We start from the raw sequence: 27,724 nt of genomic DNA, 5'->3' as shown, positions 1-27,724 counted from the left end.
AACAGTTTAATTCAAAGTCAACATTCATTGAAAGAGCATTAATCCAGAAGATCTCCCTTCGATGCAAAAGGTGTCCCATGTTGCCTCCTCTCCTTGGTAGGGTAACTTGCTGTAAAATCACAAATTTCAACTTTGCAATGGTGTGGCATTGTTCCATAAATTGCATCACAAATGGTGATCTTGAATTCTGTGTCCATACTTGTGATTTGTGTTCGGTCCAGTGTACCCTTGCTTGGCGGGTAGTAAGGCCAACATAATAATGTTCACAAGGGAAATTCAATGCATAAATCACATTAAATTAGTCACACGTTGAAAAACATTTAAGAAATACCTCTTTACCATTGTAGGGATGTGTGACAGAGGGTCCTGTTATCAGATTGTGACAGTGTTGGCAAGAGTAGCATGGTAATGTACCAATTTCAGCAGGTGAGCCTTTCACCAATGTACCACATTCAGCATGGACTAGTTGATTTCTTATGGAACCATGGTACCTGTACACAAACACAGGTAACCTGGGAAACAAATTGCCTGTAACAGTGTCATGTTGGAAAATATTCAAATACTTTTCCTCACACTAATGCTTTGTCTGGAATATGTATGTACATATGCTAAACCAACAGTCTGATCTTTGGGGTGGTCCTGCAAAAGGTAATTACGCAGTAGCAACAAGATTTTCTGCTTTGCCTTTTCGAACACACACTATCATTGTATTGTCTTGCATGAAATCGTTCCAACATCATCGCACACTTTGCTTTATATTCAATTGGGTCAAAGATAATCAATTCAGCCTAACCAGTTGGTTGTAAGGCAGCCCTCTGATATTGCTGATAGGATGAAAACTTTGACCATGTAGCAAACTGTTTCGGTCAGTGTATTTAGACAATAAGGAAATGGACAAGGCATTTCCACAGTGTCGAACATGTGTGTCCAGAAAGTGAATGTAATCTTCATCAATTTTCAATTTTAATCAAGAAGTTGAGATTCAGATCCTGTCCAGACACCAAAGATATCGTCAATGTTTCTTTTGTAGAAGGGCAAATGTGCCGTAGCAAACTGCTTGATAAAATCTTATGATGTTCAAGACAATCCATACAAATGTTGGTATAACAAGGAGCCATGCTGGTTCGCATAGTTTGGAGGAAAACGTGTTCAGAAGACTTCTATGAAATATCACTGAGCGGCACTTTGAGAACAAAGTTGGATGTTACTACTTGATAAAAGTAGTGCACCGAGATCCGTCTGAGCAGTTCCACTATGTGTTTGCCTAGGACGCCTGATGCAGAGAACCTACAGTGATGGATAAGTGAAGTGTGGTGTGGGCGGGGAGTACAACCATTGCTCTACTCCTGTAAAATCCCACCACTCTTACTACCTAATATCATATACCTCCAGACATTTAGCCTAAGTGGATTAGTCAGCCATATTTAACATTTAGCCTAATTGAATAAGGTAGCTATATTCTTTTATTTAGCCTAATTGTGTAAGGTCGCCTTAGCTTGCTGTTAGCCCACTTGCGTTAGTCAGCCATATCTTGCATTTAGCCTAATTAGGATATTGTGCATTCATCAAGCACTTAAATCGCCTCTGAAAAGTACCACTGCTCCATCTACATAGATGGAACCCAGGAAGTAGACATTGTTGTTTGTTCAGCTAACCCTTTTTTCCTCTCGCAAACCGCACCTTCGCAACTTAGTGGAAGGCGTTTGCTCCCTACCACACACTCTGCACTCACATATAACACAAACACTATTGCACATCACCTCTGCCATAAGAGTGAAGCTACATTTAGCAACAGAAATTCGAACTGTAGATCCCCACTTAACTATCTCCTTAAACACAATCCACGCCTCTTTAGTTCATAGTATACCTCTGCTGCGCCCATCCACATGCCATTCAGACATGGGTGACTATAGGGTCGCGGCCTCCCTGCATAACTTTAATGGGTGAAAAGTACACACACATAATAGCACCTCCCAAACTCTCACAAATGTGTGGACTCCAATCCCTCCAAGGGCTTTCAACCAAAACCGTGTTGGGACCAAAGTAATGGTGAAAGGCACTACAACAAATGACAAAATGAATAAATGAATGAGTATGGTATACAGAACAAAAGAATCTGTGGGCAAGAGCCTGTGAAGCACTTGAGTGCTTTAAGAGCATGCTTGTGAGAGAATACATTTCTTAGAAGCTAAGGTTGTGTGGAATTGTTTGGGAGAGATTGTTTATAAGAGAAAGAGCGCCTGTGGAAGAGTGTCGATGAATGATATGATATGATCAGTTATTTTTAAGTCGCTTAATATCCAGAAGTTTCTAAGCGTGGACCCACGTATCGAACCTGTATTGCTCCGTGTCGTCTTGTTTCCAAGGCAAGCACGTTGCTCCTGAGCTATCCTCGGGAGAATGAGTGGGCGCAGTAGCGAGGCAGATTGCAGTGCAAGGTTCAGATAAAAGGGTGCCAGCTGGAGGCTGGGGGTGCACTGGGCACCAGGGAGAGTATGGGAGTGGCTCACCCCTGCCCTTCACCAAGCTCTGTGTAAGAAGAGCCGGAAGCAGGATGGATCGAGGAACAGGTACGATTATTCTCAAAAGGGGCCCGCCGTGCCCATCTACACCTCAACTCCTCCAACGGTTCACTGTGTCACTCGAACCAGGCTCCGTAATAAAACAAGGAGATTTGTTCGCGTGCCCCAGCGTTCCATACATAACATTCTCTACACCTCCCTAATTAACAAAAACAAGAAACATATCGAATTAACATAACCAAGCTAAAATTTACAATACTGCTTACATTTTATAATGGAGAAAAGTTGCATTAAAACATTTGAACTCATTCTGACTCCTAAGAATTTTATAAAGGTGATATAAGTAACTTTTGTCAGCACTAACAAATTTCCAAATTAAGCACGGATGAACCACACTCTTTCAATACGATGCGTAGTCTTTCATCCACACTGGTTTTGACCTGGATCTCTGATAACTACCAGAACTGTCATTAACATCTCTACCAACAACATTCTCGCTCTCCTCATGAACACTTCCATCAGAACTGTCGTGAGCACCTTTGCCTTGGGCACTCTCACAAACACCTTGAACACTTCCACTCTGTTCATCTCTTTTCTTTTTGCTGTCATTATTTGACTCATTTTCTTCTACTCTCCTATCCTCACCATATGCTTTCGCAATCCTCCCTTTGGACCATGCCTCTCCTCCTTCTAATATAACCACACTCTTCCTTACTGCAGAAATCCTTTTTGGACCCACGAACTTGCTGTCCAAACATTTGTTTACCAGTCTGGGATTCTTTACGTATATCATTTCTCCTACTTTCCACTTACGCTCTTTCACTTTCTCACGGCCATCAAAACACAATTTGGTCCTCTCCTGGCTCTCCCTGATACATTTCATTATCTGTTTTCGATCCACTTGAACTACTCCTGCTACTCCCAACCACCCTGGACACAATTTAGTTCCTGGTTCTCTTCCTTTAAGAGAAACAAATGGTGATACCTTTGTCACTGAATGCGGGGTAGTGAGATAATTCCATGTCATTATCTCTAACATCTGCTTCCATGGCTGCCTTACCCTCATGGCTAATTGCAAGCCTTCCTTCAAAAAACGGTTTACTTTCTCCACTAGGCCATTGGCCCTTGGGTGATATAACGCAGTTCTAACATGTCTAATGCTATAACTGCTGAGAAAATTTTTCATTGCCGCCGAGACAAACCGAACTCCATTATCCGACACAAGTTCAGTGGGCACCCCCTCTCTTAGGAAAATTTTCTCTAAAAATGCAATGAGCTCTCTAGCCGTGACCTCTCTTACTGCTTCCCATTCTACCCATTTTGTGTGGAAATCCACAAACACAAACAGAAATTTCAATCCATCTCCTAATCCCATAATGTCCACAGCAACCTTAGACCACAGCTGCTCTGGCACCGTGTTAAAACTCAACGGTGTTTCCCTCGTCACTTTTGTTTTGTCACTCAATTGACACTCCATACAATCCTTCACCCACCTTTCTGCCATTTTGTCAATACGCGGCCACCAGAAATTCTGTCTGAGTTTTCTCTTCATCGCACTTTCCCCTGGGTGACCCTCATGAGCCAACTCCAAAAGAGTCTGCCGGATCGCCACCGGAGGTACCACACATCGTCCTCTCCTCAATTTGCCATCACTTATGTTCAACTCCTCCTTAACTTCCCACCAAATGTTAAAACTCTTATCCAAATTATTCTTGTGGGGCCATCCCTTCACAGTCCATTCTTTGATCAACTTGAGTTCTTCATCAGAATCCTCTCCCTGTAACCACTTTTCTTGAGCCACTGCCTCATTCACCTCAGCTACCACCGATTCTTCCGCTGTCTCATCCTCCACTATCTCAGTTTCTCTTAAAGGCATCCTCGATAGACAATCTGCTACCACATTCTTCTTCCCAGGCAGATAACTCAGGTCAAAATTATACCCTTGATACCCAAGCCCCACCTGCTTATCCTTGGTGAACCCAAAGCCCACCTTCCACTCTCAAACAACTGTATCAATGGCTTGTGATCAGAGCGAACTACAAATCGCCTGCCCCACAAGAAAAATTTAAAATGCACCACAGCCCAAAACATGGCCAAAGTCTCTCTCTCGATCACTGAATACTTGGACTCCGCCCCCTCAAAGCTCATGAGGCAAAGGCAATAACTCTCTCCTTATTCTCTTTATCCAATTCTACCAATGTGGCTCCCAACCCCCTCAAGCTAGCATCTACAATCAAAACTGTTTTATCCATGGGATTAAACCTCCCAATAGACGGGTCTTTACTGATTGCTTCTTTGATACCTTCAAATGCCTTCCCACATTCTGGAGACCACTCAAATCTCGACCCCTTTTTAAGTATCATTCTTATTGGGGCCGACACTATTGCAAAGTCTTTCACAAAACGATGGTAATATTCTGCAAGGCCTAAAAAATACCTCACTTGGTCCTTATCTGTCGGTACAGGGGCTTTTTCTACAGCTTCCACTAAACATTTTTTTGGTCTCACACCCAATTCATGAATCTCATGTCCGAGATACTCCACCTTCCTCACTGCAATCTTACACTTGTCTCTTCTCACAGTCATTCCGGCTTCCACAACCTTCCCAACACTTGCCTCAGAACTTCATCATGTTCAGCCTTAGAGTTTGCAAACACAAGCATGTCATCTTGGAACACTACAACATTCCTCACACCCTCCATCACTTTGTCCATAACTCTCTGAAGTACAGCCGCTGCCGAGGCAAGTCCGAATGGCATCCTTCGATACTTGAAATTTCCAAAAACCGTAATGAACGCCGTCAAATGCTGGCACTCTTCCTTCAAGGGTATCTGGTGATAAGCCTGAGACAGGTCAATCACAGAAAATACTCTGGCCTTATCGAGAGTTGACAACTTGTCACTTATTATCGGCAAAGGGTGCCTGTCCACAAGAATGTTCCTGTTGATGTCCCTCATATCAACACAAAGCCTTATACCACCATTTGCCTTGGCTGCCACGACGACTGGTGATAACCATTCTGAACTTTCACTTTCTTCAATAATTCCTTTCTGCAATAAGGACTCAATTTCAGTCTTTAGTCTCTCTCTTAGGTTATGAGGTATCGGCCTCACCTTATGCACCCTGGGTACTGCTCCTGCTTTTAAGCGAATCTCATGTTCAAAGTCTCTCACCATTCCCAATTCTCCTTTAAAAACTGCCGGGAACTCCTCCTCCCATTTGTCATGAACCTCAGCTGCAGAAACTGGATCTTCGGGACTTGCTTGTATCCTGATTCCAAGCTTGCGCTGTTCCTCCCAGCCTAACAAAGACGAGCCTTCCTGTGTGACAAATACATCTGAATCACAACTTCTTCCCTTATACTTAATCATTGCTTGGAACTTGCCTAACACGCCTATCTTCACATTTCCATAGGCACATGGTTCTATCCCGTGCTCCTTCAAATTCTCTACCTTCCTTTGCAAACAGACTTCATATGTTTTCCTCGAGATCAGCGTCCATGCAGAGCAACTATCCACTTTTAATGCCACCACTCTTCCGTTCATCATAAACACATCGGTCAGAGCACTCCGCTTGCCCGATACTTCTGATACTTCCAGCACGTGTTTGGTCTGAGTCAACTGAGCAACATCCGCATTTTCTTCTTGCTCCGAGATTCTTGCACTAGACCCTATGCACTGCACTTGCCCTGATTCCCTACACACTCTGGCGAAATGTCCTTTTTTCTTGCACTTCAAGCAGAAAATGTTCTTTGCAGGACAAAACGTGCTCGTAGAGATATGGCGATTGCTGCCACATTTGTAGCATTTGACTTCCCTGCTCAAATTCATTTTCTTGAATGCTCTCACAGCTGCTACTTCACCCTCTGTTTTTTCACTTTTCATCGTGGACATGTATTTGTGTGTCTGTTCCATTCCTCTTGCAATCTCAATTGCCACTTCTAAAGTCACATCTTTGGTTAACAACATCTCTTGTATTTTCATGCTGCTTGTGCAACGCACTACTTGATCCCGTATCAATGAGTCGGTCAGCACTCCGAATTCACATGTGTGACTTAAGGATCTTAGCGCTGCCACAAAGTTTTCTACTGGCTCCTGTGGGTCCTGAATTCTTTGAAAGAATTTGTGCCTTTCAAATGTAGTGTTTTTCTTTGCCTCAAAGTGGATTTCCAGTTTTCTTTCAGCTATAACGTATTGATCCATATCACCTTGCCCCTCTAGTGGGGGCTGAGGCAACCCATCATAGACACTACGACCCTCAGTGCCCAGGTTGTGTAGAAGAATCGCTTCTTTCCTTCCTGCCGCAAATTTGTCGCCCCCCAATTGCTACCAGGTAGGTATCAAAAATCTTCTTCCACCTGTCGCACCTTATTGGTGGTGCTCCCGGCTCAGATAGGAAAGGGGGGGCGGGGCCATGCTAGCTGCAGCCATGATGAATATGGGTTGTCACTTCCTCCACCTAGCCGGACAACCTTGCTTGTCTGTCCCACAAAAGTATTATGTAATTGTCTCTAAATGCCTTCACCACGGCTTTCTGATACTTAATTGCAACACTGTCTCTGTGTGCACTTCCCAGCTGTGAGCAGCTTCCACGTTCATGTGCTGTGAAAGTTTCACATAAAGCTCCATGGCTTCAAATCCCTTTTTTTTTCTCTCTGGGGCAGGTTGGACTTGTTTCCCCTTCGTCCTGAGGGCGTATTCCTCTTGGGCTCCAGAGCTGTCAGCTAGCCTGCATCCGCCCTTGCCTCCCTTCCTCCTCACCTATATGTGTACTGCAAGGGGGGTGCAGCTGATCAAACGGCCCTGCGTGGTCCCGGATGCGGGTCCGGCGGCTTCACCAGCGCTGCCGCTCCACCCAGCCCTGGGCCTCCAGACTTCTGCGCTGGCGAGGCCCTGTGGGCAGGGAGGGGCAGGGGTGGCGCTGCGGACGGCCTCTTACAGCGACAGCGAGTTTACTTCTCGCTCGCCGCGGGCCGAGGACCGTCTGTGTGCCGTGGCGGGCCCCCTCGTCCTCGTCGCCAATGTAAGAAGAGCCGAAAGCAGGATGGATCGAGGAACAGGTAAGTTTATTCTCAAAAGGGGCCCGCCGTGCCCATCTACACCTCAACTCCTCCAATGGTTCACTGGGTCACGCGAACCAGGCTCCGTAATAAAACAAGGAGATTTGTTTGCGTGCCCCAGCGTTCCATACATAACATTCTCTACTCTCTGCCACTGAGTGACCGTAAGAGAGTGTCTCTGCGAGGGCCTTTGAATCAGTATCTCTGTGAGACAGTTTATGTGAGTGAATATCTCTGAGAAAGAGTGGGATAGAAAGTATGCCTGAAAGAACATGCAATCTGTCTGTGGGTGAAAGTATCTCCAAGACAGTGTGAGTGAATATCTGTAAACGAACCTCCTTCAGGGATAAAAGAGGAGTGAACAGATTCTTTTTCCATCATTTTCATGTAATCACACTGAATTATACTACAGTTTCCATTGTTCTCTTCACATGAAAACTGCTAGTAGGAAAAAAAAAAGCAAATGTACATTCTTAATGGGAAATTCATTTACCAAGTGATGACATACAGAGGTCGATGCAGCGTGTGAGGAACGTCATCACTGTTGTTCTTGAATGTTAAATAATGAGAAGGACACTATTAATCGTGGTGCGTCATTGGACACACAGCAGCTTGATATGTCAGCTCAGCACGTTGCTGAGCAATTCGAGGGACATGGAGGCGGCTGACTGGGATGCTGTTGCTACGGGTAACAGCTATGTGCACATGAATCAAGCTTCTGGAAAGACTAGGCGGAGGCCTGGGAAAGGCTGCCAGAGAATCAAAAACCACAGAAGCAATCGATTGAAGGGAAAATGCAGCATGGAGATCACTAAAACTCAGTTCGCCGTTTTTAAATCTTTTGAAAGTCTGCTGTTTGGTTGACCACTTTTGGTAGATGTGACCAAAAACATATACATGCATATGTATATGGGGTAAGGGAGTAGTGTGGCGGGGTAGCGGGTGTGCGGTGTGTGGCAATGAGAGGGGATTAGTGGGGATTGCAAAGTGGAGAAAGTACATGCTGTACCAATTAAATCTCCCGAGTGCTAATTACATTGCAATATGTGTGAACTCGGAAGGTCCTAGCAGGCTTTTAATTGGGTGGTGAGGCAAAGCCTTCCAGACCAAGACACCAGCCATCACTGGAGTAGCAGTGTGGCTCTGAGGTTTAAGGTCCTATTTTGTTACAACGACTTTGAATTAGGAAGCGTTCATTAGTACATCATTTGCTTGCTCCTTATTGTAATTTAAGTTCATGGAGCAAGCACCATTATTCGTTTTGTCTCGTGGATGGTGTTTTAGCACAACCTGCAATTCAAAACGTGTAGCATGGGAGCTCTTGAAAAGGAGGAGATGACACACAAAGATGAGCGCTCATCCTGCAGGTGTTGTTTGCCTGTGTCCCTACCAAGTGCATTCTTTTGTGCATGCTAAAGGCAGTGCCTTTTTCTCCCGATTGGCAGTGACCAGCTGCCCAGATGATCACGGCAACGGAACCAGACAAGGGTTTCTTTCGCATACGTGTTCTGTGCTGTCATTGCTGTGTTTAGGCAGTCTTCTGAAAGGTAGTAGATGCATTGCAGTTTTAAATCAGTTCCAGGTTTTATAACATCAAGGGCCTTCCACTTGATTTATAAGAACGGCTTTCATACAATTATTTTAAAATTTAAAAAACCACCAATGCTCATTTAATGGCCTATGCTGATTGATGTTGTTTAATTAAATTGCACTGATTAGGCACGAACAGGTGGGTTAACCACGTTGGTGTTATCTAGCAGCACATGACAGTGGTACTTTTCATAAGTCAGTACCATTTGCACAGCACCTCACCTTCAGTTTAGCATCAACAAGCTCTGTCGCAAGTTTTGACACACTCCTCCCAGAGGGCTACAAAATTCTCTCCGAGCCCAGGCCCAACAGGCCCGCGGGCGGAGTGGCCCTGATCTCTCCTGAGTGCATCCCTGCTTCCGTCATCCCCATCTAGACCTATTCCTCCTTTGAATGGTGGGCTGGAGGATCTCTATCTCTCCTGGCCGTTCGCTGACATTTGCCACCATCTACAGGCCACCTGGTTATGTCACTCTCTTCCTCTCTGAAGGGGCTGATCTCACTTCCTCTCTCCTTTCCTCTACCTCCCAGCTTTTCCTCTTTGGGGGATCTCAACATCCACCTGGATTCCCCAGACTCCTCTGGGCTTTTACACCACCTATGCAACTCTTTCCCTCTCCATTCTACCCTCTGGTCTGACTCACTCTGCCGGACACAACTTGGATGTCAGATCTTCAGACATCCCCCTCTCTAATCCTCTCACTACTTCTCTCTCCTGGACTGACCACTTTCTTCTTTCTTATCACTTAAAACTTCCTGTCCCCTTGGCAAAGGCCCACCCAGCATTGCCACCTTCCTTCACGGTCATTCGACCTTTGAAGCGAGTGTCAGTGGATGCCTTTGCCTTCACTTTCTCTCCCCCACCTACTCCAGCAGCTGACTTCTATCCTGACACAGCCCTTTCCAACCTTCACCTGTCCATCTCTAACACTGTGGATATCCTTGCCCCTGTCATGAGGATCCGCAGGAAGCCTGCCACGAAGTACAACTCTTGGTATGACTCTGATCTGGCTGCTCTGAAAGACAAGTGCAGAGTAGCTGAACGAAGTGTGGAGCTTCGAGAGCACCCCCGAAGAGGGTCCATATTCAAGCCTGCATCTATGCAGCCTCTAACAACACAGTGAACCTTTCAAAATCTACACCTACCCAGGCCCTCTGTCTTGCTCTTGCTTCTCATTTCACCACTAAAACCCAGGCCGTCCTGTCTGCACTATGCTCCTCTTCTCCTCTTCTCCTCTCTCTCCCTCTACTTCTGTTAGGCCCTCCTTGGCTAGCCCCCTCTTCTCCTTCTCTCCTGTAACACCTTATGATGTTTTCAGAAAAGTCCAGTCTATGAGAGTCCCATACAAACAGGTGACCCCCTGCTCCTCCAGAACCATTAAGGACAATATTGGTTCTCTTGCTACAGCATTGGCTGATTTATGTAATCACGCCTTTGCCACTGGATCTTACCCCTCTCTTCTCAAGCACTCATGCCCTACTAAAAAAGACTTCTGCAGACCTCTCCGTTCCGGCAAACTATCACCCAATCTCTATCACTCCTTTTCCTGAACAAACTCCTGGAGAAGTTGACTATCTCCCAGGTAACCCTCCACACTGAATCTGTTGGATATCTCCATGACCATTAGTCTGTATTCAGAGCAGCCAGAGGCAGGGAAACTGCACTCCTGAATACCTGTGAAGAGCTGCTCTCTTATCTTGACTCTAGCTCTCCCTCTGTCCTCATTCTCCACAACCTTTCCTCTGCATTTGGTACGTTCATCCACCGCACCTGATAACTCATATCCGCGAGACCCTGGGCGTCCTGGATCAGGCTCTGGCATGACTGACCTCCTTCCTCCTGGACGGACCTTCCCAGGTTCAGCTTGTGTCCTTTCTCTCCACTGACTTTGTCTCCACATGTGGTGTTCCCCAGAGCTCTCTATCCTCTTCCCCTGGCTCTTCAATGTCTATCTGGTCCCTGGAGCCTTCCTGATCTCTACATTTTCCTCTAACTTTCAGTGTTATGTGGATAACATACAGCTCTCTTTCAGACTACCCTTAGTCTCCTCCTCCTCCTCCTCACTCATCCTTGACTGTCTATCTGCTATTCAGGCATGGTGATCTCTGCCTTAAGACCAGTAAGACTGAGATCATTCTCAATGGGACCCCTGCTCCCACTTTTCCTCTCTCACTCTGGCCGCCCTCCTTGGGCCCTCGGCCCTCACCCTCATGTGAGGTAAAAAACCTTGCAGTCATCTTCAAATCCTCTCTCTCCTTCTCTCCACACATCACAGACCTTGCCAGGAAGGCCCATTTCCAGCTGCATCTCCACAGAGGTATTCTCCCTTTTCTCACCTTCTGCCCAGAAGCTCACTGTCTCCAGAACCCTGGTTCTCTCTAGGCTGGACTACTGCAACAGCCCCTTTCTGAATCTTCCTAACTCTACTCTTCGCGTTCTTCAACTCATCCAGAACTGGACCACATTACTTATCCTTGGCCTCAAGCCCAGGAACTGCATCTCTCTGGCCCTGAAATCTCTCCACTGACTCACAGTGGCTGCAGGGATCAAGTTTAAGAGCATCTGCATCGTCCACAAGTCTTTCTGGGGCCATGGACCTCACTACATTCAAAGATCTCTTCCTAAGTACCTATCTCCTCAAGCCTTCTGCTCGTCTACCTATAATTTTCTGCGGGTGAGTCGCTTCTCCAAGCAGAGAATGGGGGTAGATCTCTCTCCTCTGCAGGTGCATCCCTCTAGAATGGCCTCCCTGCTTCTCTCCGCCTTGAGCCGGATCTCCTTATGTTTCGAAAGCTCCTCAAGACCTTCCTTCTCTCCTCTTCTTTCTCGCTCCCTCTGCCCTCCCCTTCTTGTGAGGCAAAAAACCCTTGCATTCATCATTGACTCCACTCTCTTCTTCTCTCCACACATCATGAAACTTGCCAGGAAGGCCCATTTCCAACTTCACCTCCTCAGATGTAATCTCCCTTTTCTCACCTTCCCCCAGATGTTCACTGTCTCCAGAGCCCTGGTTCTCTCTAGGCTGGACTACTGCAACAGCCTCTTTCTCAATCTGCCTAGCTCTACTCTTTGCCCTCTTCATCTCATCCAGAACAGGACCTCAAGACTTATGAGACTTATCCTTGACCTGAAGCCCAGGGACTGCATCTCTCTGGCCCTGAAATCCCTCCAATTGCTCCCGGTGGCCACAAGGATCGAGTTTAAGAACCTCTGCATCGTCCATTGGGCTTTCTGGGGCATTGGCCCTCACTAAATTCAAAGTTCCCTTCCTAAGTACTTTCCACCTAGAGCCCTCTGCTCGTCAACTTTTAATTCTCTCTCTAGAATGGCCTCCCTGCATCTCTCTGCCTTCAGCTGGATCTCTTTATGTTCTGGAAGCTCCTCAAGACCTTCCTTGCCTCCTCTTCTTTCTCACTTCCTCTCCCCTTGCCCTCTTGTGAGGCAAAAAGTCTTGCTGTCATCTTCGATTCCACTCTCTCCTTCTCTCCACATATCACAGACCTTGCCAGGAAGGCCCATTTCCGGCTGCACCTCATCAGCGGTATTCTCCCTTTTCTCACCTTCCCCCAGATGCTCACTGTCTCCAGAGCCCTGGTTCTCTCTATGCTGGACTGCTGCAACAGCCTCTTTCTCAATCTGCTGAACTCTACTCTTAGCCCGCTAACATTCCATTGCTCCTCCTCTGTCAACTGACTTGCTGCTCGGTGTCCCCTAAGTTGTACAGGACACCAGCCCTCCTGACAAGTCCCCCTGCACATGTCACCTAGCCCACCTTGCACTGCCACCTGGCTAACCTTTCACTACTGGGCTGGGATTGCCCCTTGTAGTGCCGGCCGTCCTTGCACTTAACTTAAGGCCCTTCTGCTCTGGGTGCACTTATCCCTGTACCCTCTACCCTGCACTACGTGTTACGCACTTGCACAATCTACATGTCACTAGGCCTAGTAAGATTGTTTGTCTTGTCCTCCCTTTGTTCCACTCCCTTGCCTGGTTGTGCCTTGAACCACTTGTGTATAGGTGCATAAAAAATAACAAAGAAAACAATAAATCAAATGCTTAATGTGCCTATAGAATTACTCCCTTCATCTTTTACTGAGAGTGTTTGGGTATATAAAAGAGCAGATCTAACTATGAAAATTATCAGTATTTACCACACCTGAAAAAACGTAAACATTCATATATTGCATTAGTGCGGCTTTTCAAATGTACATGACAATGTTTGGGACAATGTAAAAATGGCATAGGATAATTTTCTGAGAGGGAATGATAAACTTCAATGGTTATTTTCTAGGAGCAATGATAAACATGAATAATAATTTTCTCAGGGGCAATGCGAAATAGCATGTTAATTGTGTAAGACCAATAAAATGTCCTAATCATATGCTTTGGTGCTGCACATTGAAACATTGACTTTTGGACCTGGCAAGTCTGTAAGGTCAATCTGGTATACCTCTAAATGTTTGAGGTATGTTGTGAACCTATGTTAGGCCTGCAAAAAGATTCAATCTTTCCATGAAGTTGAAATAAGTACCATAATTAGCACATTTTGAAAGTATATTAGTGGCTTTGGGAGAAATTAACACATTAAACATTTCAGAATTATATGTATGACATTTTGGACACAGGTTCAGTGGCATTTCACCATTGCATTTGTTACAAAGTATGTATGTAATTTCTGTTGCTTATGTTTTTCTCATTTTTTTCTTATTTTTGTAAGTATTGATCTATGTTAGTGGTGGAGAGATAGTTCACTGCCCCCACATTAATGTTATGTTTTGCTTTTATATGTAGTATCTAAATTAAACAATTGAAAACTTTTATATATAAACTTTTTTTTAATGTGTATTCGTGAATATTTTAAAAACTTCTTAAAAAATAGAGAATTAACAGTCTCGGCCATTCTTGGGTTCTATTTTTCACAATGTTCATGAACCTTTTTAACACTTGTGTAATAAGTAAAAATTATGCCTTCAACAACCACATAGGCAGTTGTGAGGAACCAACCCTAGTATCTTGTGCACTTGCATCACACTAAGATTCAGATGGACTCCTCTAGATCGCCAATGCTACCCGTCACCTGTGGAGTCCCGCAGTGTTCCAACCTCTCCCCAGTGATCTTCAATCTATATATGGAGCCCCTGGGAGCCCTCCTGGCCACACACAACATCCACATCCACCAATACGCAGACATACAGCTATTCCTCAAGATCAACTTTATCAAGGAAATCCATAGGCTCAAAACCAGCCTCTCTGTCGTTGCTTTTTTGAACAATTTAGGGGTTGGGAAGTTATAAGCAAAACATTGTTTTTATGAATTTGCAATTGTAAATGGACATGCAGTTTTATTTCTGTTCTTTTTCTACATGAAGGCCCGTTTATCGTGACCATTAACTCGCAGCAGGGTTGTTTAACAAACCATCCATTAAACTTGCACAAATATTTTATAACTGACCCAGTTTCAGAAAGTAGAACGCTGAGTGTATCTCATACACCTTTGAAGTATTCTTCTGCAACAAGCAGGCCTTGTGCATGCTATGCTATGTAATGTTATGTTTTCTTGTCTTAGATTTGTCTAGCCTAGTGCCAAAAGTAATGGCATTAAAGCACTGTAGGATGAATGGCCTTTCAGCCGATCACATTCTGAAAAGACATGAGAGAGGAGCAGCGCAATGCATGCAGCAGGTATGTATTTTAGGCAGTCTCTTGAAAGCAGAGAGGTTTAGTGCAAAGAAGTTGGAAGCCTAAGCGAGGATGCAGGAGAGGCAAGGAATGTATTAAAGATGATTGGCACTATGTGACCGCTGAACCTGATTGTTTTAATGAGACTCATCTGCATGCAATGGGGAGCTGCAATGTAGCAGGAATTAACAATGCGTGAATCCCTTGGACAATTGTCTACAGTTGAGGAGTCTGCTATACTTTCCATTCAGTTTGCATGCATATTGTAGAGACTATGTGACAGTGGTACCAAATGTTACATGCGACTCAGGTGTATGCAAATGGAATGCCATACTATATGCAGTGCACGTGCACAGCGAATGCTATGCAGTCACATGCATTTGAAATTAAGCAGATCTCCTGCCTTAACTAGGCAGTGATATTGTAGCACATCTTACATGGCAGCCATTTTAGGTAAAATGCCTGCAAGTAAAGTAAGTTCATGAGCTTCAGCTAAAAAACCCAACATATCGCAAATGAATTACAATGTTTTTTGCCACTGATATATTCTGGTGGTCCATGAACTATCTGCACCAGGTCACATGTGGTAAATCCCAGAGCTGATATCCTAGCACATATTTTCATTATATGATCTCGTCACTGGGCTTGGTGATCTTTCTGGATATGTATTCAATAAAATGTCATAGATCATACAGGCTGTCCAATGTTCAAATGTATAGGTTTTGAAGATTTTCCACTGTCATCACAGGGGAGTTTCCAGCTGGTATGATTCAGGAATAACTCAACAACTTTGTGTGCTCCTTTTAAAAGAAATCGTGAGATTACATCTGCGCTCAGAGCGCGTTGTCGTGCCTGCTCTCCCCTCCCCTCCCACTTCCCGGTTCTCCTCTCCCTTTCCGCCTCCCTGCCCCCCCACCCCCCCTCTGATTGGCTGCCTGGCCGCCTCCCTTCTTGGCTACTCGACGCCCGCTCCCCCTGCTCGCTTCTTTGTTCAGCTGAGCCTGGGAGAGCGGTCGCCGGGAGCCCTGAGGGAATTGCAGGCCCTGTGAAGCCCTGCCCGACCCTAGCGGGCATCTGTGAGTACTTTGTGTGCTCCTTTTAAAAGAAATCGTGAGATTACATCTGCGCTCAGAGCGCGTTGTTGTGCCTGCTCTCCCCTCCCCTCCCACTTCCTGGTTCTCCTCTCCCTCCCGCCTCCCTGCCCACCCACAACCACCCTCCCCTTCCTCTCCTCCCTCTTCCTATTACCACCTCCTTCTGGGCAGCCCTCTGCCCGGCTGCCCCCTGCGGCTAAGGGCCCCAAGGCCAAGGGCGACTCCTACAGTTGCGGCTCCCTGTGTGTCTGCAGGTGTCCGCAGGGGACGCAAGACGCAAGTTCAATTTGCCTTCACCACCTTCTCCCAGCCCACACCACCTACGCCTGGCCACTGCATTCGCATGGTGTCTTCACCTCACTGTGTTCCACAGTTGCGGTAAACTAGGGTTTTTCTCCCCTCGCAGGATTCTTAAACTTAGGTGGACTCTCCACTGTGTACCTAAAACGCATTACTGTTGCTGTTCTTAAATGTGGTAAACTAGGGTTTTTCTCCCCTCGCAGGATTCTCAAACTTAGGTGGACTCTCCACTGTGTACCTAAAACGCATTAGTGTTGCTGTTCTTAAATGTGGTAAACTAGGGTTTTTCTCCCCTCGCAGGATTCTCAAACTTAGGTGGACTCTCCACTGTGTACCTAAAATGCATTACTGTTGCTGTTCTTAAATGTGGTAAACTAGGGTTTTTTCTCCCCTCGCAAGATTCTCAAACTTAGGTGGACTCTCCACTGTGTACCTAAAATGCATTACTGTTGCTGTTCTTAAATGTGGTAAACTTGTGCTTGCCGCTCTCTTCCTGTCTGCAGGCTCTCACATCGTCTGTCTCCCCCCCACTCCCTCCTACTCTATGGTGCTCTCTATCTCGCCTATCTTCTCTAACTGCTTCTCTATTGACTATCCTGCTCTCCTCACTAAATCCGGTACGAAAAAGTTTAAAAAGGACATCCTGGTCTCCAACCCAGGCCTCCCTATCGCTGACACCTACACTAGTGCCTGCTCTAAGGAAACTCTCACTGACATCCTCTTTTTTGTGCCTTCGCCTGACCTATGGACCCTTCATCTGGTCTCTGTGCTCTCTCCTTTTTCCTCTTCTCCCATTAATGGTGGCACCCGCTGGGATGTCCTCTTGGCCCCCTTCCACTCTTCTAAGGCCATCATTAATGTCTATGCTAATGGGACTGTCTTGGTCCAAGGCCCTCAGGCCAACCTTCACCTCTTTGATAGACGCTTCCCTCGCCTCATCAACTTCCTCTCCTCTCCTGCTGTCCCCCCTCCTCTGTCCTCTGCTACCTTGCCTCTACCCTCCCTCTCTGCCCCCTCTCTTGCTCCTTCTTCACCTCCTTCTTCTACACCTCCGCAGGGCGTACCTCTGATCTGTACCCCTCCCCGGAAGTCCTTCAAGGATGGCAACCTTCTCCACATTGCCACTCTTAACTCTCGCTCTGCCATCAAGCATTCCTCTGATATCTGTCACCTTCTTGAGGAACTGGACCTTGACGTCCTCGGTCTCACTGAGACATGGTTCACAGCCAGCTCTGTCTCCAGCTTTGACACACTCCTACCTGATGGTTACAAGATCCTCTACGTGCCCAGGCCCAACCGTGCAGGGGGGGTGTTGCCCTTATCTTCCCTGAGTGGATTCCTGCCACTGTCACTCCTACGCAGACCTATTCCTCTTTTGAATATCTTGTCTGCCGACTCTCTCTCTCTCCTAGCCATTCCCTTACCGTGGCTACTATCTATCAGCCACCTGGTCAAATTTCCTCCTTCCTCTCCGAGTGGGCTGACCTCTCCTCCTCACTCCTGTCCACTACCACTCAACTCCTCCTTCTTGGTGACTTCAACATCCACCTAGACGCCTCCTGTCCCCCCACTGCGACTCTCTCTCACTCTCTATTCTCCCATCTGGGCCTACTCATTCTGCAGGGCACACTCTTGATGCTCTGATCTCTTCTGACATTCCCCTCTCAGTCCCTCTCTCCACTCCTTTCTCCTGGAGTGATCACTTTCTCCTATCCTCCCACCTCACCCTCCCTACCCCACAGGCCAAGCCACCTTCATCATTGCCACCCACCTTCTCGGTCATCCGACCCATGAAGCGCGTGTCAGTTGAGGCTTTCGCTGCCACCTTCTGGCCCCCCCTCCCCCTTCGGCTGACTCCCACCCTGACACAGCCCTCTCCTTGCTCCACTCTGCTATTTCTGATACTCTTGATATCCTTGCCCCTGTCATAAGAATCCGCCTGAAGCCCAAAGCCAAATGTAACTCCTGGTATGATTCTGATCTCGTCACCCTAAAATGCAAGTGCAGGGTGTCAGAGAGGAAATGGCGTGCTTCTTGTTCATCCTCTGACAAACTGGCCTGCCGCCTGCTCCAAAGGCAATACCGTCTCTCCGTTCTCACCAAGAAGAGAGCCCTTATCCAAGCCTGCATCTCTGCGGCATCTAACAATTCGGCCGAACTCTTTAAAATCTGCAAGGAGCTTGCCACCCCTGCTGCAGTCTCTACCTCTCCTGTCCCCTCCCAGGCCCTCTGTACTGCACTGGCCTCTCACTTCATCTCTAAAACTCAGGACATCCTGTCCTCACTCTCCTCCTATCACCTCCCTCCCTCGCTTCCCTGCTCTTCCTCCGGCCCTTCTGCAGCCACCCCTCCTCCCTCCTTCTCTGCCTTTCCCCTTTTCTCTGTGCTGACGAAGTTTCCAGACAAGTCCGATCTATGAAAGTCTCGTCTAAACAGGTTCACCCCTGTTCCTCCAAAACTATCAAGGACCACATTGACTCCCTGGCTCCTGCCCTGGCTGACTTTTGCAACCTCTCCTTTGCCTCTGGAGTCTTCCCATCCCCCCTCAAGCACTCCCTTGTGCACCCTCTTCTTAAGAAACCCTCTGCCGACCCCTCCTGCCCGGCTAACTATCGCCCAATCTCCATCACTCCCTTCCTGGGCAAGCTCCTGGAGAAACTGGCCATCTCCCAGCTTAACCTCCATGCTGAAGCTGTTGGTAGTCTTCATGACCACCAATCCGGCTTCAGAGCGGCCAGAAGCACGGAAACTGCTCTCCTGAACATCTGTGATGACCTGCTCTTGAACCTCGACTCCGTGTGTTCTCATTCTGCTCGATCTCTCTTCTGCCTTTGACACTGTCAACCATGCCATCCTGCTAAACCGTCTCTGCGATAACCTGGGTATCACTGGTCAGGCTCTGGCGTGGCTGACCTCTTTCCTTTCCAATTGACCCTCCCAGGTCCAACTTGGGTCCTTCCTCTCTGACATCTTTTTCTCCACCTGTGGTGTTCCCCAGGGATCTAAACTCGCTCCCTGGCTTTTCAACCAGTACCTGGCACTTCTTGCCCACCGCATCGCCGCCCTCTGCCCCAACTTTCAGTGCTATGCGGACGATACCCAGCTCATTTTCAGGCTACCCTCGGCCTCCTCCTCTCCTGCCCTCATCTCTGACTGTCTGTCTGCTATCCAGGAATGGTGTGCTGCCAACGACCTCCGCCTTAATGCTAGTAAGACTGAGATTCTACTCATCGGCACACCCACTCCCTCCTTCCCTGCAACTCTCTGGCCAGCCTCTCTTGGGCCTCTTCCTGCTCCTACCTGCAAGGCAAAAAACCTCGGGGTCATCTTTGACTCCACACTCTCCTTCTCTCCTCATATATCTGACGTCTCTAAGAAATCACACTACCAGCTGCACCTCCCTAGAGGTATTCTTCCCTTCCTCTCCTTCCCCCAGAAGCTCACTGTCTCCCGAGCCCTGGTTCTCTCGAAGCTGGACTATTGTAACAGTCTCTATCTTAATCTGCCTGCCTCCACTCTCCGCCCTCTGCAACTCATCCAGAACAGAACTGCGAGACTTGTCCTTGGCCTCAAGCCCAGGGACCGTATCTCTCCAGGACTGAAATCTCTACACTGGCTCCCAGTGGCTGCGAGGATTAAGTTCAAAACCCTCTGCATTGTCCACAAGGCCTTCTGGGGCCTGGGGCCTAAATACCTGCAACTCTCTCTTCCTAAATATCTTCCTTCCCGAGCCCTTCTCTCATCCGTCTCCAACTCCCTCAGGGTCAGCCGCTTCTCGAAGCAACGAGCTGGGGGTAGATCTCTCTCCGCGGCAGGAGCCTCCCTCTGGAACAGCCTTCCTGCCTCCCTGAAACTTGAGGAGAACCATCTCCGGTTCCGGAAGCACCTCAAAACCTTCCTCTTTGCTTCTGCTTTCTCTCTCCCTCTCCCCTGCTAATTCTTCACAAAATTCTGCACTGAATCTGAAACTTGGCCACTCTCACCGACCTCGGTCCTGGGCCCAGCCACTCTCCACTTGCACTGCCTCCCTGGCAACCCCTGCACTGTGGGACTGTTCTCTGTATACCTACAGCCCCCCCCCTTCCCAGCACTTGTCTGCACTTACCTTGCACATGCCACCAGCTGGCCCTATTTATTTATTTATCTATTTATTTCTATTCTACTTACCTTGTACTGCACTTTTCCCTTCCCCCTACCCCTGCACTTGCGCGGTCTGAATGACACCTGGCCTACTAGGATCGTTGTCTGTCCACCCCCTGTTTCCCACCTCCCTGCCTCGTCGCACCTTGAAACACTTGTGTATAGGCGTGTTACAAATGCCATATCATATCATATCATATCAGTGTGTGTCAGGTGAGGACAAAGGCAGTGAATATAGCAAGGGAAATGTGCACAAAATCACACAGTAAATAGCTTTGAGTCAAACAATATGCACACATGAACCAAGACTCATGTATACTAAAACCCAGAAGTGCAAATAGAGTGTGACAACAATACAAATATATAAAAAAGGGATGTGGGGTAAGCACCTAGAAGCTCCTTATGACTGCAAGGAAAGTCGGCAAGCTCCTTACCCACAATTGCTGTTACAGGTACTGACAGCGCTAAGCCCACGTATAGGGCAAGCAACAACATGATCTGTGAGCTAACACTCTTGATGGTATTAAATAAGGGAACTTAAAAACAGTACTCACGAGGACGAGAAATACCCCTTGAATGTCAGCAAGCCCACAAACCCTGTTGGTCTAACAGGGAGCCAGAAAGGCTATAACAGCAATGGGAGGATAACTAAATACATAAGACTCAAGACAAGGGGGAAACTAGGAATAGTGATTAGAGAATAGTGAGGAAAACATAGGCATTCACAACAGCACACCACACCTAATAATCGATGGGAAATAAATGCAGAAGTGCAAGGTAAAACATGGAATGGATTCCAAGAGAAAGTAAAGGAACAGGAGCAGGGAAAACGAAATTACAAAGGCAAACTTCCCCCACCCATCCAAGGAAAAAAAGCAGGAAGCTAATTATAAAGAGGAAAGACTAAAGCATCAACGTTTAAAGCAGCAAAGGACAAAGTCAAAGAAATATAGAACACAGACAAACTGGGCTGCATCAAAAGGGAAAGCACTGAGAAATACTGCCTTGAAACAGAGAAAGACAGAAAGGGAATCTAGGAAGCATAAATCAATTAAGCACATACATGCAAAATCCAGGGATAAGGAATAAGGAATGGCAACTTGGAACTAGGCACAAAGCTAAGAACCAGGAACAAGGGACCAGTCACAAACAAGAACACTGCATCAATGACCAGCGCTGGACTGAAGCAAACTGAGGCTTTTAAAGTTGCTTAACGAGCACAAGCCTCAGGTGTGCTGCTTGCTGCACCTGCAGCCACAGGTGTTGCCTATCCTCCACCCAGCCTTGTCCTGCAAGGGTGGAGATGAAGCTGTGGGCCAGGCATTCTGGGAAGCATAGTCATTTGATTAAAGCAGCATACTGGCTGTCAAAAACCTGGACTGGATCCGGAAGGGAAGTAGCTCGGAAAATAAGGATTTAGCGCTCCCAATTCATCACAGCACTGTAGCATAAGGTTCAGAAGGAAAGTCCAGTAGGGAATAAACCCCAAATCATGCCCCTAAGTGGTGGGAATGGGAGCAAAGGGAGCGAATTGTGACAGTGTGCAAGTAACTCCACTTCCACACAGTTCTGAAGTGGATATGAATAATAACATGTAACCAACTTTAAAGTATAAAGTGAATAGAAGACCATTCTGTTTATTCTGTATATTTTAAGCGTGTCTCTGTGGGTGGAACACAACTTAATGGGGTTATCTGATGATGTATAAGAGGCCTGGCTTTGACAGATGTCCTCAGGAGGTTTGCATTCTAACAAGAGGTCTAAAGTAGTTTTCCCAACAAAGGACTTGCCCGAGACAAGCCTGATCAAGAATGTATTTCATTGCATTTGGCAATGTAGCATATACGTGAATCCAATGTATACCTTATTTCTAGTAGTTTAAAGCAATCACTTATTTTCCTAGTGCATTTAAAATCAGAGATTGTAATGTATGGATGGATTACAACAATTACTACAGGACAGCATTATATATAGAGAATATATTGCATTCTATCACACATGTTAAAAATCATTTGTGCAATATGGCTGTACAATGGAACTTTATTTACATGGGGTTATTTAGCTTGCACTTCTGAATGATGTGCACATCACAGAAACAAAACACATGCACAAAGATCTTGTTTTAGCAAATGTATATTGAATTTATATCAAAATAGGGATGCCTGTTCCCCACCATTTGTATAACAGATTTGGGAAAAGCACATCATACAATTATACAGTAATCTACAATATACTTTGTTTTAGCAAACATGCATTCCATTTACATTAAATAGGCTTGAAAGATCGCCTCCCCCTCCATGGCAAATGTTACCACAGGGAGGACATCCTGGACATGGGTCAGGGTTGTCATCTTCTATTTCTTCTTTTTATCTTTTGCCCCTGTATATTGTCCCACATCAAACTTTTTCTCTTCCTTGAGGTGATAGTCTTAGTACCCTTTCCGTCCCCTCAATCTGTCCAAGCTGGAAATAACATTTAGTTATTTAACTAAGAGAGAGGGATAGAACGGCTGGTTTAGTACACAGTGGATACATAGGTGTAGCTGGGGGGCTCTGAATAGCTGGGGGGATGTGAGTTACAGGGGTGTATTAGCTTAGTATGCACATTTAGTGGGCTTTATACAGAAATAAAGAAATAGAAATGCATGCAAGCAGTGGCAAATGCAGCCAGAGCACGCACCAGATGGGAAATACACAGGTTCCAGGAATAGAGAACAAACGTTTTAAAGTGTTTATTGTTCAGTATGGTATTTCATTTGACTGGCTTCCACTAAAGATACATACTAATAAAAATTAACATTCTAACCCCTTCCCAGTAACGGTTACTGGGAAGGGGTTAGAATGTTAATTCTAACCCCTTAATTTAACCCCTAAATTTTATGTCCTTAATATAAATTAGTGCAAATTGGTCCAGATGAAATAACTTGAAAATGATTTTGGAAAATGCTCTTCTAAAATGAGGTTTAAATGTGCAGTTAGGAGCTGTGTGGCTATTGCAAATATGAAATATGAAGTTCTGTCTGCTAAAGACAAACCATTGTTAAGTCAGGAAGTGAAGGTAAGCAAAAGGAAGCGATGTAACATTGTTGTACAGTAGGACAGTTATTATCAATGGGGAAAAACACTGAGCAGGTCGGATGATGTGGCCATGATCTAGATGGGAGGTATTTCCTTTTGAGTGGCAGTGAAAGGTCATAAAAGGGACTGTGAGTGGGTGTAGTGAGGCAAACATTCAGGAACCTCCTCGGAGAGACAGGCAGAGACCTTTCCGAATGCTGAGCTGAGACGTGAAGCCAGTGTCCAGTGCTGGCAAGCTTCCTGAGGTTGCGGCAGTTCTAATTTGTGTGCGGATAGACAGGGGAATTGTTCGAGTTCCAGTCAAGCAAAGAAAATCGCAGCCTTTAGGTAATATAGGTCACAAGTGAGGAAATTGCTGTGTGCATGGCCAGCTTTCAGATAGGAAAGCAGATTGTTTCATGTGCAACGTCTATCAATATTTTATGCGTAGGCAGTTTCAAATGTTCATGAAGGCATTCATACTGTTATGCTTTTTCTCTCTCAAATTGTAGTTCCTGCCAGTTTTCGCATGCCCAAGGTCGGATGGTAAGATTGTACACTACTGGTCTGTTAATGCGTGTGAACACTCTGATGAAAAGCCTTTGCATTCTTATGAATGAGTAATTTGTATTGCATGATGTAATTGTCTAAACAGATTTGAATTTTAACAGGAGATATAAAAAACTAGAGATTTGGAAATAAACGGGTTGTGTTTTCATTACATGACTGCATTCAATTAGCACACAGACTAAGGTTCAACAAGGGATGGGCTTATCTTACCAAAGGTGGCAATTCATTTTACCACATGTGGTAAAATCTGAAGTAGGATTTTTCCTAATAAGTGAGTTTTATGAGTGTGTGACATGTGTGTACAATTGTTTGCTTATAATGTGATATGTATTCTGCACTTTGGCTGTTAGAGCATACATCAGCATTGTACATAAGATGCTGAGAGATGGAAATACCATCAGATACGGAGTGTACCAAGTCCAGGATCTGGTACAGGGAGTAACCCAGGTAGAAAAATAACATTTGTTAGGTTATATTCTGAGGAGAGTCTTACCACTATAAAAGGCAATCTACCACAACTAATCACAAGAGATACTATTTACCACCATAATAAAATAACATAGAATTAGTTGTAACTCCTCCAGAAAATATATTCAACATATCTGATGTGTTGGCCATTGGGAAATGTAAAACAGTTACTTGGCGTGGCATTGCATTATAGGCGTAGTCATACTGTGCACTTAAAAAAAAGTGAATTATTAAAGTGAGGTGTTGCAGCGCTGTGGCTCATTTGAATCACACAACAGTGTCACCTTGTCTCAAATTGAAGCAAAATGTTCTGATCTGGCAAACTATCTTGAGGCAAAACATTTTGCCCAGACAGTTTGGTCTTCAGAAAATGCAACAATATGGAAAGACAGGATTTGTATGGAAGTAGAGAAATAACTACTTGAAAATACCTTTGAGGAAGGGAGCACTGTGCAGGTATGCCCATTGAGGCTGTTTAGATCCCCAGATTGAAAGGAGGAGAACAATAGCATCATAAGATTATGTGCCAAGTTATGGTTTTTATTGCACAGGTCTTTAAAGATGCAAGGAAATTATATTGAGGTGATTAGTAAGTTACAATGCAGTTTGGATGGTGCAGTTGATCAAATACAGCAACTTAAAGTGAAATTAGAACAGTGCAGCACAGAATTGCAATCTAAATGCCGCAATATGGCTCAGAAGGAGAATCAATTTGATGAGAGTGAGCAAGAATTAATGCACTTAAAAGGGTTTTTAGATGCAATAAGACAAGACAAAGACGCTGCCATTTCAGAATTGCAACCTGGAAAAATATAAGGTGTTACACGTTGTGGAAAAGTAAACAGTTAAATTGTAGGAAGAGAATGATAAAAAGGACAGATCATTTGATCAGTGCCAGGTGCAAATTAATGAGTTGCAAGCCGTAATTAATAAGATTAGGAATGAGAATTCATATCTTTGTCATTAGGCAGAACGACTTCATGGACGATGCAAGAATCTAGAAAAGCAAATCTCAGAAAAGGTGACAAAGCACTACTTTCAATAGAATTGAAGTTAACCTCAGCTCTGCCCAAGGCAACATTGTACCAATAGATATTCCTGTGGCCAGACCTGATTTCAGCCCAATGGTGAGGTATGAATCACCAGCCAATTGTTACAATCATTCTTGCCCACAAGAAGACAGAAATGAGCGACAGAATAATACACACCAAAATGCACCATGTAGCCCTATCAAAATCATGAAGTCGATCAAAACCTTGTTGAAACCATTCGAAAAGGGAGGCAACTGTTGCATGGAAGACCATTTAGAAACAGTCCATGATATATTTAAAGCCGTCCAGATACCTAGGGACCATTATAGACAATACTTTCACCTAACACTTGATTCAGCAGCTGCTAGTGTCATTCGAGGCCTCAACGAACAGGAAAATGTGTCATGGGAGGACTTTGAGAAAGAGGTTAGACATCAATTTTCACCTTATCAGAAGATCCAAAAAAAGCAGCATAAACATGACTGCAAATCCAGATATGTCCCCTTGCCAGTTCCTCCAAGATTTAAAAAGAGCATTTTCATGCTTTGATGTGGCCTTTAATCCTAATTCTGTAGAATTTAAAACTGCATAGTTTTATGGTCTCCAAAAAGAAATTGTATCCCAGTTAATTCGGGAATTTGACAGGGAAAAATCACTAGAATGGATAATAAAACAGAGAACAAAACTGTATGAAGTGATCTATGGTCAGAGAGTAGAAGGGCTTAAAAATAAAGAGACAAAAATGCTGCTTGAATCAGCCCAAACTCAGGCAAGAAACAACATGACACCTAATCAAAGCTGAATGCCGCCAAAGAGGACACCACCCCAAACTCCTATGTTCCAATCTGTTGATCCCAACAATAGAGAGTCTTGCATTAGCCCTATATATGTGGGCAATGCCCACCGAGTGGGATTTCACCCCAATATGTCAGGCCTGAATAACAATCAAAATCAAATGTACAATGGACCGTACCAGATGGTGGTGGCTCAGAGTAGATGTGGCCCTAATACAATGATATATGGCCACCAAGAAAGACCAAGGTATGTGGATAGATTAATTGAAGCTATGTCTCTTGCCATTATAACCAATCGCCACCATTAGTTGACCATGGTCTAAGGATGGTCACTCTGCATTCTCCACCTCCTATGTCACATGAATTCAGAGATAACATAAATAGAAATCAATCTCCTGAGAGGCATCAGAATAGGCCCGATCAGGGTGAATTTAACCAGTACCGGCCCAGGCCACAAAGAGAAGAGTACAGAGACATGGGGCCTCATTAGAAGTGTGCCAGTCCTGTTACAACAGTGCCAGTAAACCTACCAGCACCATTGCTACCGGACCAGCACACTACAGGTCTGCCTGCCGAAGTTGCTATGGCCGGCAGTTCTGACCCTGCCAGGCAGAGTGGGCACACTAGACAGACCGTAATGGAAGCACCAGCACTGTTAATAGCGGTGCCGGTGCCTCTGTGGTCCCCACTCCCGTAGAGTCCTATAGGACTGTAAGGGAATGGGGTTTAACAGAATTACCAGCGTCTGACTTCCCAGCCACTGGGGTTGTAATACCCTGCTGTTACCGCGAAGACAAGCACCAGCAATTTTTTTCAGGTCTGGCGGCAACCCACCGGGATCACTGGCAGGGTTACAGCCATACCCATAATGAGGCCCATGGACAGGTTTCAAAGCCTAGAGGCCCAAATCAAAACGTTGTCTGAACAAATAGGAAAGCTTTGTGCAGTTCAAAAACAACAGCCAAGTGAAGGTGCACAATGCCATAGGAGTGATCTTGTGCGCTCTGACAACAAGTGAAAATTTAATTGCCCCTCCACTGATAAAAACATAGAAGCTCATTAATTACCTTTGTATAACGGTCCTGAATTGCCTGCTGATTCAAAAATAAGAACACAAATGAATGAAAGTGAGACCGGGAATTCCAACAAACACAAAAAGGGAGTGTGGTTCTATTTAGAGTGAATCAGACTATTGAAGTGTGTGAAGATGAAGAAAAAAGATGAAGAAAAAAAGGGGAACATGAACAAGAAAAACCTAAAGAACATAGAAACAGATTTAAAAAGAGCACTGAATGTGAAAATTAAGCACAAGTTGAAGAGGTAGAATCAGTATTTAGAATATCCTCCCTTGATAGTCAGAATACTGTTGAGCTCCAGACAGAAAAAACGGTAGTTCAAAAGGAGGATGCAGGTCAATCACC

At 45.4% G+C, this 27,724-nt stretch overlaps 1 long non-coding RNA gene across 1 annotated transcript in view; it reads left to right on the top strand.

Moving 5' to 3' along the window:
• Positions 1 to 27,724, top strand: part of LOC138473653 (uncharacterized) — a 364,156-nt gene that overhangs the window by 323,259 nt on the left and 13,173 nt on the right. The window contains exon 2 of the long non-coding RNA XR_011268829.1: positions 14,738 to 14,853. This is a non-coding gene — a long non-coding RNA (uncharacterized lncRNA). The remainder of the gene's footprint in view (positions 1 to 14,737; positions 14,854 to 27,724) is intronic.

This window comes from Ambystoma mexicanum, chromosome 8 (assembly GCF_040938575.1).
Source record: "Ambystoma mexicanum isolate Mex_15411 chromosome 8, UKY_AmexF1_1, whole genome shotgun sequence".
NCBI lineage: Eukaryota > Metazoa > Chordata > Amphibia > Caudata > Ambystomatidae > Ambystoma > Ambystoma mexicanum.
This window is presented reverse-complemented; position numbering and strand designations above follow the sequence as displayed.